We start from the raw sequence: 12,208 nt of genomic DNA, 5'->3' as shown, positions 1-12,208 counted from the left end.
GTTGGAGTTAGCTCGTCTGACGCAGCTAGATCTGACACGCTTCTCCCCTTTCTGCGGAAAGACAAGTTTATGTGTCCTTGTGATTCTTTCAGAGTTTATTTGAAGAATAAACCTAACACCTCAGTGCAGCTTTTGACACTGTCGACCATGACATATTACTGAATCGACTGGAGAGTTGGGTCGGACTCTCCGGTCCAGTGCTCAACTGGTTTGAATCCTACATATAAAACAGGGATTTCTTTGTTTCAATTGGAAACTTCTCATCAAAGAGGTCAAAGGTCACATGTGGGGTACCCCAAGGTTCAATCCTAGGACCCCTTTTATTCAATATTTATATGCTCCCACTAGCTCAGGTTATAACAGGAAATAATATTAGCTACCATAACTATGCAGATGACACACAGCTCTACATTACGATGTCACCAGGTGACTCAGAGCCCATCCAATCACTGAACAGATGCTTAGAACAGATAAATGTGTGGATGTGCCAAAACATTCTCCAGCTGAACAGAAACAAAACTGAAGTTATTATTTTTGGACCTAAAGAGGAACGATCTAGAGCTATAGATCTAGAGTCAATGCACAGCTTCAGTTATTACAATTGAAAACCAGCGATCAGGTCCGAAACCTGGGAGTAGTGATGGACTCTGACCTGAACCTCCAGAGCTGCATAAAGACAGTTACTAAGTCGGCCTTCTATCACCTGAAGAACATTTCCAGGATTAAAGGACTAATGTCTCAGCCAGATCTCAAAACATTGTCCTGAGCCGTATGCAACGAAATTTCGTTCTGTATACACCCTGTGCATGCAAAATGACAATAAAGTCAGTCTAATTCTAAGTCTAAGTCTCTAATCTAGAGAAACTCATCCATGCGTTTATCTTCAGTCGTATTGGTTATTGCAACAGCGTCTTCACAGGTCTGTCCAACAAATCAATTAAACAGCTGCAGCTGATCCAGAATGCTGCTGCTGGCGTTCTCACTAAAACCAGGAAGATAGAGCACATAACACCAGTTTTAAAGACCCTACACTGGCTCCCTGTAGCTCAAAGAATAGACTTTAAAATACTGTTGTTAGTTTATAAATCACTGAACGGCTTAGCACCACAATACATTAAAGATCTGCTGTTGTTGTATCAACCCTCCAGACCTCTTGGGTCTTCTGGTTCTGGTTCTGCTCTGCATCCCCAGAACCAGAACCAAACAAGGAGAAGCATCATTCAGCTTCTATGCACCACAAATCTGGAACAAACTTCCAGAAAACTGTAAAACAGCTGAAACACTGACTTCCTTTAAATCTAGACTAAAAACCCACCTGTTTAGGATTGCTTTTGAAACGTAATCAATTACAAATTTATTGATCAAACCTGAATTAATGTCGTGTTTTGATTGTTGATTCTATGTTGCTTTGTGTTTCTGTGTTTGTTATGATGTAAAGTACTTTGAAATGCCTTGCTGTTGAAATGTGCTATACAAATAAAATTTGATTGATTGATTGATTGATTGATTGATTGCTTTCTGACATACAGATAGCTTGTAAAGCCAAATGTTAAAAGGTCAAAACAAATTTTGTGGGTTTGTTTTCCAGGACAAGGTCACCAAACCAAATATTTTCCTGTGCCTATGACTCGGTGAGAAAAGTTACGCCTGATTTTTACTGTGAGCTTAAGTTGGACAAAGAAAACGACAGAGCAAAACCAATAGTTTCAAATTTGTGTCAAATGCTCATTTACTATTAAATATAGGAGAGTGATATTTTGTTGTTTGTTGAAACTTTGTAATCGTACATATTTTTGGTCTTTAAATAAGCTACAATATTAGTATGCTGCTTTGGTTGTCATGCTGTCATATTAACACGTAAACTGAAATTTAGTTTTGCGGTGCCCAGGGATGTCTCACTCCAATAACAGAAATGGGCTCTGCGGCCATAAACTTAAGCTTGCAAAACTTTTTTCTTCAATATGCCATGTCTGTCTGTAATGTCACCTGCACCTATATATGGATGGTGCATTTTATTTTATTGACCTAATGTCTTTGCCATAATACCATGGGCATTTTTAACTCTTTTAATAGACATTCATAGTGAAAAGAGTGTGTTGGCAGCTGGAGTCCTCTGGCTTTCTGTCATCTGCAGACAGCAGACATCCCCATCTGTCCCAGCAGAACTACAGCTGTAACATTTGCTATTTAAATTTTACAACTGTCAAAGTAAAGCACTCAATTTACCAAAACATTTTTATAGGGCTTACCCATTCAGAATGAATTAGAAATGAGCCAAATTATCAAGGTGTTACATCAAAACAAAAAGTACAAATGTTTTGCACCTTAACATTATTATTATTAATTATCATATTACTTTGTTGATCAAACAAAAGCAGGTTTTTTTTCTTGGCAATCAAATAGTTTTTAACTTTCTTTTCAATTAATTTTCAAAGTGAAATCAAGTAAAAAGAGAAACTACAAACGCATTAGACCCCCGTCTAAATGTTGTCACGCTCTTTATTGTACCATAACAGCTGCTGATGTAAGAGAAAGAGAGAGAGCTGAGTAGAAAATAGCTAAATTACAAGTCATCATATTTTATATATTCAGTGGTCAAAATAAAGCATTTAGCTTAGGAGGCAGAAAAACGACTTCTTATGTATATTTTGTTTGCGCACAATCAACTATGGCATGAGCCACATTATGAACAAGTAATGTCAAAGGGCAGAGTAAACATGTTAGCATTAGCCTAACAATCCAGCAAAGTTAGCTGGAAGAAGACTTTATAGAAAAGCTATACATTTTTAGTTAGATAAATGGTTAACAATAAATGATAAAGCTATGTGCTTTTTTTTGGTAATGCCTTATTGTTTTTGCTTTATTTGTGACGCTTTATTTATTTCTAGTGCATAGTAAAAACTTAAGGTGTCGAGAAGTTTTAATAAACTATAGACGCTGCAATATGTTCTTATATATATTAACCCAGGTCATATTCCCTGCTGTGACCTTTTTCTGCTCATCATTATTTCCTTAATGTTACCAAGCCCACCAGGGGCCCCAAAGCTTGTAAACATAACATACATGAGTGGTATATTTTACAAGGTTTCTTTTTTCTGTCTTTCTTTTTTGCAGTGTCTACTGATTTGATGAAAGTCTGTTTCTCCTCTCTCTGTGTTTCAGCTGCCTTTGAAGCTGTTATTAAAACCAATTATCAAATGAGAAAACAGAACAGCATTCTAAACAAATCTCTGCTTCATCTTCTTAATGTATGGTATTAAATGCTCTTGGCTCATATTCTCCAACTTGAGTCATCTCTCCAGTTTCCTTCTGTCTTCCCAGAGCTCCAAAAAGCAACACATAACATTCATGTAACCAAGCTTTTTTCTTTTCTTTTTTTTTTCCTTATTAATTTATTTATTTTTCATATCATGGGGGTGGCGTGGCAAAGGAGCGGGGCTGGCGAAGACACAGCACTGAGAAGCAGGAGGAGAGAAGGGAAAGTGGTGGTGGTGGTGGGGGGTTGTCTGTCCTAGGAGACAGATGGCGTGGGGGGCTGGTCCATGATGGGCTGGTGCTGGATAGGCTCCATGTGCTGTAGTGGGTAACTAGGGCCCAGGGTGGAACGTAGGCGGCACTCTGATCCTCAGCGCCACAGTATTCCTCAGGCACAGGAGTCCACTTCCCCCGCCCATCTGTTCCTTCCATCCCAGCTATGGCAAACGTTCCTGTACACACATGCGCGCACTCAAAAATATACACTGGCGTAACGTACGCCAGCGTTCATATGCACACATACGTCAGAGACCTGGCCCCTGCTGATCTACGATTGCGGGTTCAGTCGCAGTGCAGCGTTCCTCCTCTCCATCCTATGAAATGAACCTGCAGCATCGACTGGATCCAGCAACCTTCCACTAACGTTTAATGAACACCAACTATAACTGTTAGTAAAATACACGATCGCATTAGATTGTACCTAGCTGCTGGTTGCCACTTCAAGCAAGCGAGGCCATCCATCCACAGACTCTTGAGCCAAAAGCGAGATCAGGAACAGGAGGGGAAAAAACTAAACGGTCTGGTTGTGCACAGCAGATAAACATGTTGCCATAAGGTGTGCAATGCATGGACGACGTGCGACTGTGGCTGATGCATGTCTCCCAATAATTTTTTCTCAAATCATAAATGTTTTCTTAATTGGTCTTGTAATGAACCCCTGACACATTGGCGGCACTTAGAGCGATAATGACTTGAATGAGATTTTAAGCATCAGGATCAAAAAGCTGCCGGTGAGTCAAGGTCGGAATAGGCAGAGGACAAGATTTTTTTATTTTTTTTTGTCTTTTTGCATTCTAAAAGCACATGATCATTGATAGTTGAATCATTTTTTTTCTGTGGACTGGTCTGGGATGAACAAGAAAAGCAAAGAGATGTAAGTGTTGAGTCATTCATTTATTAGCTTTCTTCTTTTGTCTCGGTGTTGTAGATTTCTCTGTGAGACAGCAGGAAAAACCCCACGGACAGGTTGTCATTGGGGAATCCTGATGTAAGATTTTCAAGGGAAGGAAACAAAGGCAGGAGGTGGAACTACTCACAAAAATGCACAAGTAGGCCGAGGTGGAAATCAAAATTTTCTCCATATGTGTGGTGATCTTCTCTTCCCCCGGAAAGAGATTCAGATACTGAAGTTTACCTACATTTGTCCTATTCTTTCACTTTCTATTGCTGCTAGTCCTTGCTTTGCCAATGTGAATTTAAATCACATGTTATTTTTTATTTTATAAAGGCTACAATGCAAATTAATCAACATGAATACATTAAGTAAATATGCCAGAATTTGCCAAAAAGGCATCTGTGCTCTCTCCGGTCCACTTGTCGTTCCCGTATGAATTCGAACCATGCCACAGTTCGCTTCAACCAAACTGATCTTAGATTTTTAGGTGGACCAGACTTTGTGCATTCACACCTCCCCAAATGAACCTGACTTTCTAGACAAACAACTGGAGTTCAATTACGGTGAATTAAACAGGGCTGGTGTGAATGCACCATAGGGATCCAAATTAGACATATTTGGAAAGACCTTTAGTTTGAGTATGTCCCACTTAAGGCAAATAATGTGTCTTTTTTCTTTTTTTTTACCATATTTGTTTGCTATGCTCTACGACTCTGTGGAACATGCCTCATTCGTGATTTAAAATTATTCTAATTTCAAAACAAAAGATACAATTTTACAGCCATTTACATGTAGCATCTCCTTGTCAGCTAGATGTGAGCCATGGTATGTACGAGTGGAAATTCTCCAAGCAGCATTAAAATTTCATTATCATTGATCAATTTTTCCTTCCATTGAGCAAACATTTAACACAATACTAACATGTATGACACTCCACTGAGCAGCAGGCTTTTACGGTAAAGAGGGCCCCTTAGCCTGCTGTCTGAAGGCCAGTTAGGGAAACATTAGACTTTAAATATTAATACAGTAATATGGCATTGTTGGAATACTTACTGAGCTGTAGGCTCCAGACCTGCTGGGTTATTTGTCACACTCTACAAAGCTCACAGCAGGCGGAAAAGAAACCTCTATGAATAGCAAAGCGTTTTCATCTGATAATAAAAACACACTGCCTCTCAATGTCTTCGCAACATTGACATTTATTTGTGGCCTTATTGCTTTTTATTAAATCCTTTGGTATTGTTTGAAAAATGCAATGGCTTGTCAAGGCTTTTCATCAAACTTATTCTTGTTACGTCAAACGTCAACGTATTTGAATTGGATTTTGTTGATAGAACAGCACCAAGTGTGGGACCTGAGTGAAGTTGGCCCCCCCACCTTCTTCAAATCAGACAAAATTGGTGTCAAACGTTTGTGTTAGTTTGTGCTGGTTTGTGCAGCAAAAATTTTCGTTTGTGCTGCTATCATTTTAAAGATATAAAGAAATGTTTTTAGAGGTCATCAAAGGTCAACCAGCCCCCCCACCTTCTTCAAACCAGACGAAATGGGTGTCAATCAACTCGGCTACGTTTGTGCTGGTTTGTGCAGCAAAGATTTTTGTTTGTGCTGCTTCGGTTTTGAAAATATTAAGGAAAAGGTAAAGGTCAAAAGGTCAATCAGATGAAATGATGACCTCTAAAAACATTTCTTTATATCTTTAAAATGATAGCAGCACAAACGAAAATTTTTGCTGCACAAACCAGCACAAACGTTTGACACCAATTTTGTCTGATTTGAAGAAGGTGGGGGGGCCAACTTCACTCAGGTAGGTGTGGGATGTGTTGCAAATAAAATTGGCTAATTATTAAATGAGTATAATTTACTCTTAGCATAAGTGCAGCTGCTCTGTGATGCCTCATAAGTTGACTAGAGAACACTGGTGAAGAAGCAGCATCAGGAAGACCAAAGAAAATGCCAACAGATCAGAAAGAAAGTCTGAAGCAAGGTTAGGTTATAAAACCATGTTCCAACATGGCACAGCTGTAAATCCACAGAGACATGACAGTCTGCCTAAACCCGCAGGCCGAGCAAGTAAAGAGCATTTATCAGAAAAGCAGCCAGTAGACACACAGGAGCCGCACATAGTCACAGCGCAGGTGGGAGAATCTATTGACGCAACAACGTCATGGACCCAAAAAAGTCAATGACACTAGAATATTTCAACATAACAATGCCAAGCTGGAGCAGGAGACATAAAATTTCACACGTGGACCGCAGAGGTCAGACCTTAACCCAATCGAGAGTCTTTGTGATGTTCTGGAAAAGGCCTTGCACAGTGGTCGGACTCCACTATCATCAATACATTTTTTTGAAAACTTAATTCAACGTTAGATGTTAATAAATCTTCTGTGACAGACAGTGTACATTGAGGTTTGTGGTTGCAAAAGAATACAATTTGAAAATCTCTTTTTTTTTTCTTTTTTTTTTTTTTTCCTCCCTAACTGACTTTGGGCAAAAAAAAAAATTGTATTTGTCAATAATCCAACTAATAACAGGTACAAAATGCATTCAGTCATTCAGGCTCTTTTCTTCTGATCTCTTGCTGTGTGCATCTTCCAGCAACAGATGGCCAAATGGAGAAATCAGCAACACGTTTATTTTCTCCTTTCTTTATTTTACCAAAGAATGTGTCACAGTTGGACGGCTACCCGAACACATATTTTAGTGTATGTTGACTCTGTTCCAGGAAGATAGTTTAATTTCTCATCACTTAGTGAACCGAATGCAGTGGTCCCTTGGGTATAAGTTCATTTTTCTCACAAGTATTTAAAAATTTTGACGCTATGTTGGAAAATTAAAACCTGCACAAAAAAAATGTTTTGCATAAGCTCATAGTAAAAAAAAAAAAAAATACACAGCTTTTAATATATTTAGTTAACCTTGGAGACACAACATGGTGCCTTGGTGAGGACTTGCTATGATGGTCTAAACTCAGCAGGGAAGGAGATGATGAGAAGATGGAGGGACAAGTACAAACAGACTTTAAGCTACGTGTAGGAACACGTGCGTGTGTGTGTGGGTGTGTGGAGGGTGGGGGAGTTGGTGCGTCTTCAGTGAGGGGGAGGGCATGTTGGAGCTCAACATCTGCCTGATTGGATATGCAAAGAAATGCAAATTTAAGTGTAAGAGCTGGATGCTCATGCAAGATTTCCGAGGTGGAGAAAATAAAGGTGGTGCAGAAAGGTCAGAGACGGTGGGGTTGAGTTAGGGGGCGCATGCTGGCAGAAGGGCAGGGCAGGGAGGGGGTGAGGGGGTTCAGTGATGTGAATTACATTGATTGCCGGCTCCCTGACAAGTGTTCAGTGATTTCCTGTCCCTGGCAGAAATATTATGCTTGTTAATCCATTTGACTCAGAGCACCGAAGGGGTTCAGTGAAAGAGGTAGCCAGGCTTTGAGTGTGCGCGTGTGTGCGCTGCCTGGAAATGGTAGATTGGGGTGGTGGGGGGGTCACCACAAACAGGATGCTAATAAGGCAGCGCTAATCAATGTTTGCTTAATCAGCTTTTCAGCTCTAAGTGGGCAAAGGAAGGGCGGAGGAGAGCAGCGGACAGAGTGTTGGGAAGGGTTCATGAGAAAGTGCAGGTCCAACCTCTGATTCACTCCCTCCATTGAGAACGTCAGATCTCAGGAAGCCCTTGGTGAATGCAAATGTGCTTTCCAGGAGACACGGAGCGGGCCCAGGTGAAGAAATGTTTCAGCACAGCAGCTAAAATTATTTAATGACTCTCAATCAAAAAGATAAAACAGTATCATTTATCTAAATAACGTAATTGTTAAATTTAGTGGATAAATACGCACTGAGAGCAAATGACCATTTGTTTTTCCAGTGGTAGTGACCATTTTAAATTCTATTTGGTAAATTATGTGTTATTGACATACAACTATATAACTTGTCTCCTGGTGAGCCACAAACCAGCTTTTGTGGTTCGAAAACCTTTATTGAAACATTATAGCGGGGCATTGAACGGCAGTTAAAACCATTCCCTGTAAGTCTGAATGGCTTTTATTAGGGAAATATTTCAAATTTATGGGAAGAGTCAATATTTACTGCCTTGAACCTTCTTGAAAGGTAGATGTCAACTGACAAGTGAGTGATAGTTTGCTGGTATTGTGCATTTATTTGCTTTTTTTTCAAACTTAAAATGTCAGTTCAGGGGGTTTGAGGAGAGATTTTGTTGAAAAGTCAGAACTCATTAAAGTCTTACCTGCAGTAAAATTACTACTTTGAATCTTCTTTTTGCAGTACGCCACCAATAATCTTCCGGTGTGAAATAATGTACTGGAAGCAAATATGCTAAATGTTTTTTTTTATTGTTTTTAATCTGAGTAACAAAAACCTAAAGATAGATAGATAGATAGATAGATAGATAGATAGATAGATAGATAGATAGATAGATAGATAGATAGATAGATAGATAGATAGATAGATAGATAGATAGATAGATAGATAGATAGATAGATAGATAGATAGATAGATAGATAGATAGATAGATAGATAGATAGATAGATAGGTAGATGTATTAAGTACTTGTTAACAAAAGCTGTCTTTTAAGATGAATTTTGAAAAGATTTCACTTTATTGTTTATATGACAAAAACTTTTAACAAAATCTTATGTCTGGACATTGACTATTATTTTATTTTATCATGTGAATATTCCTTGACATGACCTTTGACATGTCTCTGTTTAAATCACAACACCCCCTCAGCATAATGCTGCCACCATTGTTGGCACTGCATTTACAAGTGTTGCTTTCCTCTTTTTTTTTCACCTATTTTTAAATAATATTCCATAATATATTTTTCTCCCTACATTAACATTTGCACTATTTTGTCTCGGTCCATCAGATTGCACTGTGATAAATTGTTTGTGTTCGTGTGATAAAATGTGGAAAGGTTTAAGGGGCATGAATACTTTTAGTGGGCAGCGGGTGCTGTGAGGAAGAAAAGGGACCAATTCAATATTTTAAAAATGTGACATCACTGCTTTCAGCAGTCCCCCTTGAGTAGCACTTTGGCCTGCAGAGGAAGCTTTAAAAGCAACCCTCAGGCACAATGGGACAATCGCTGTTCACCGGGAGAGTTTAGTGAAAAGTCAATTGCACAGGTAAGCAGCACAGTTACATTCTGCATCTTCAGCACTTCAGAAAGTCACAGCAGTCTGATTATCATTTATTCATTTTAAAAGGTTGCACTATTATTTTCATGCACTTGAATTCCCATGAAGAATTAATAATACATTGCATAATTCTTTCGTTTATAGACCTTCATTATTTAACTCTTTCCCACAGGACATTTTCTCGGCGTGTGTATTTTCTTTCTCCCAACTTGTTGGTTTCAAGAGTTCCGCATTAATCCTGTTCTTTACCCACTCAGAAAAAGGCCACGACTCAATCAGTCTCCCGTCCCCAGGAACAGCACCCGTTTTAAAAAATGACTCTATACCCCGAGCTGACAGCCCAAAGATGGGAAGAGAGGAATTAATCTCACGGAAAGGCCCAGAATACGAAAATAATAAATGGGGAGGGGAGCCAAACAGAAAGCCGGGGAGGAATCGGAAGCTGGCTGTGGTTTTTGGTGAATGCAGCTCACAAATTTTACACAAATCGCGAGGCACAGAAATCCACACACACCCATAATTTGTGTGTGAGAACGAGAGGTGGGAGGGTGCGGGGGGAGGGATCAATCCATATTACGATCTAATCTGTATCGCCCTGGGCCGCTGCAAATGCAGAGGTTTGGTGCTGGTGGGGGTGGGATGTTGGAGGTTATGAAGTGTTGTCAACATGTTGTTATTCCAACTGGAGCTGGCACGGGAAAATGGGGCCACTGCATTTGCCTGTTCATATTCTATAATGGGCCAGGTCAGCGCACACACTTTGGTTGGAGGTGTCTGCACCTGCACGGTTATCCGCTGGGACAGACTTGATGGGCTGCTAAAACAGGTTGTTATTTTGGGTCAACAAATATCTTTCAGATCAAAAGTGAGGTAAAGAGCTGAGACGCAGCGAAGCAGTGAAGTGACGTAACAATATGTGCTGATTTATGGCAGCGGTGTACACTTTTGCTCTTATGGGGAGTACTGGCATTGGCATGCAAACCGCGTCGGAATTAGGACGGAGAACGGAGTCAAGCAGGAGCAAGGAAAATAAATGGGGAGAAAGATTGTGAAGTACAGTGCTAGAATATAAAAGCGCTGGAGGACTTTATTTTACGGTGCTTAACTTTCTGGAAGCAAAACGAGAAATTTATCACCCCCCACACTTATTGGTGCTCCTTCAAGAAGTGAAAAAGTCATTGTTTGAAGTAAAATTGCTCTGAAAATTTCAGAAGATTTGTTTTTGAGGGGAAAACTGATACCAAACATATTGGAATCACCAACAAATTCAATAAAACAAATGTAACTCAAAAGTATTCTTCACAGTATCTAGATTGGAAGATGTTAGGTAGCGATTTGCAACTTTTTGTTTTCCTAAAATATAAATGTGTCTTGACACATTTCTCTCAGCCACTATTCAATTTGGGAAGGACATCGGAAAATGCAGTTCAAGTGAGGCAGATGTGGATCTCCCTGCACACATGTGCCCTTGTCTATAAGCAAAAATATTAGAAGTGAAACTATGAGAAACAAGACTAGGGGAAAATCCAGATTTATCTTGTTATTACACACATTCAGGAGAGTGGTAATGAAAAGAAAATAATTCCTAAAGCTGATTGTCTAAGAACTAGAACAATAGTTACATTTTAGAATATCCAAACTCTCCATAACACGGATTAGATACTATCTACATAGGAAGCAGTTGTTTAGGAGTTATGCCAAAAAAGGCCTTTTCTGTCTGAACATCACAAATATAAATGTGAAAAGTTGCCCAAACTACACCGGCACTTTAACTTGGACTGGAACTGAGTTTTTTAAGTGTAAAATAACAGAGATTTGTCTATTTAAATGCTATTGTTTCTAAAGTTTATTCCCTTTTTTTTGACAAGTGACACTCTAGGTAGGTTTGGCAGTATGATATATGTGCATAGATTAATTAACTCAATAAAATACAATGATATTTTCAATAGGAAACACGGCCTAAAACAAACAAAAAAAACTGAAAATATGTCGCCCTTGACTTGTCTTTCAGGAAGATAACTGCTAAAGCCATTTGGCCAAATCAAGAAAGAAGTGATTCACCAGTCTCACAGTCAACCTAGTTTCATGTAAAACTACTTCAACTGAATGACTATAATCAAATGGAAAGTTACATTTTAGACTGATCACTGAAAAGCTAACACTGTAGATATGAAGCTATCTTCACTCTATCATCACACTAAAGGACACTGCCAATAATTTTTTCATTGTTCCAGTTCATTCTCATCAGCTAGCCTATGAGAGAGCCGCACAGACAGAACGACGATTTCCACCTCAACATGACCGACGATGGCCACACAACACATCTGAAACTGAAACAGTTCAGCCACGACGGCGAGTCATTCGGTTTGTGAAAGGAGATATTTGATAAGGCTCCATCTTTGCGAAAACTCCCATCTATTTATATGTATCTGTTTGTGGAAATGAGCAATGGCTCTGTTTGAGGTGGAAAAGCCGAGCTGTCATTAGTCTGTCTCAGAATACACCCACTGGCTCTAATGATGCAAAAAAAAAAAAAAAAAACGCCCGGCTGTGCCTGAGCATGAGTCTTTTGATGGCTAAGAAGAAAAAAAAAAAAAAAAGCGGAAATAAGATTTGATGAA

This window comes from Xiphophorus maculatus, chromosome 8 (assembly GCF_002775205.1).
Source record: "Xiphophorus maculatus strain JP 163 A chromosome 8, X_maculatus-5.0-male, whole genome shotgun sequence".
In the NCBI taxonomy this organism is placed as follows: Eukaryota; Metazoa; Chordata; class Actinopteri; order Cyprinodontiformes; family Poeciliidae; genus Xiphophorus; species Xiphophorus maculatus.
Note: the sequence above shows the minus strand (reverse complement) of the source record.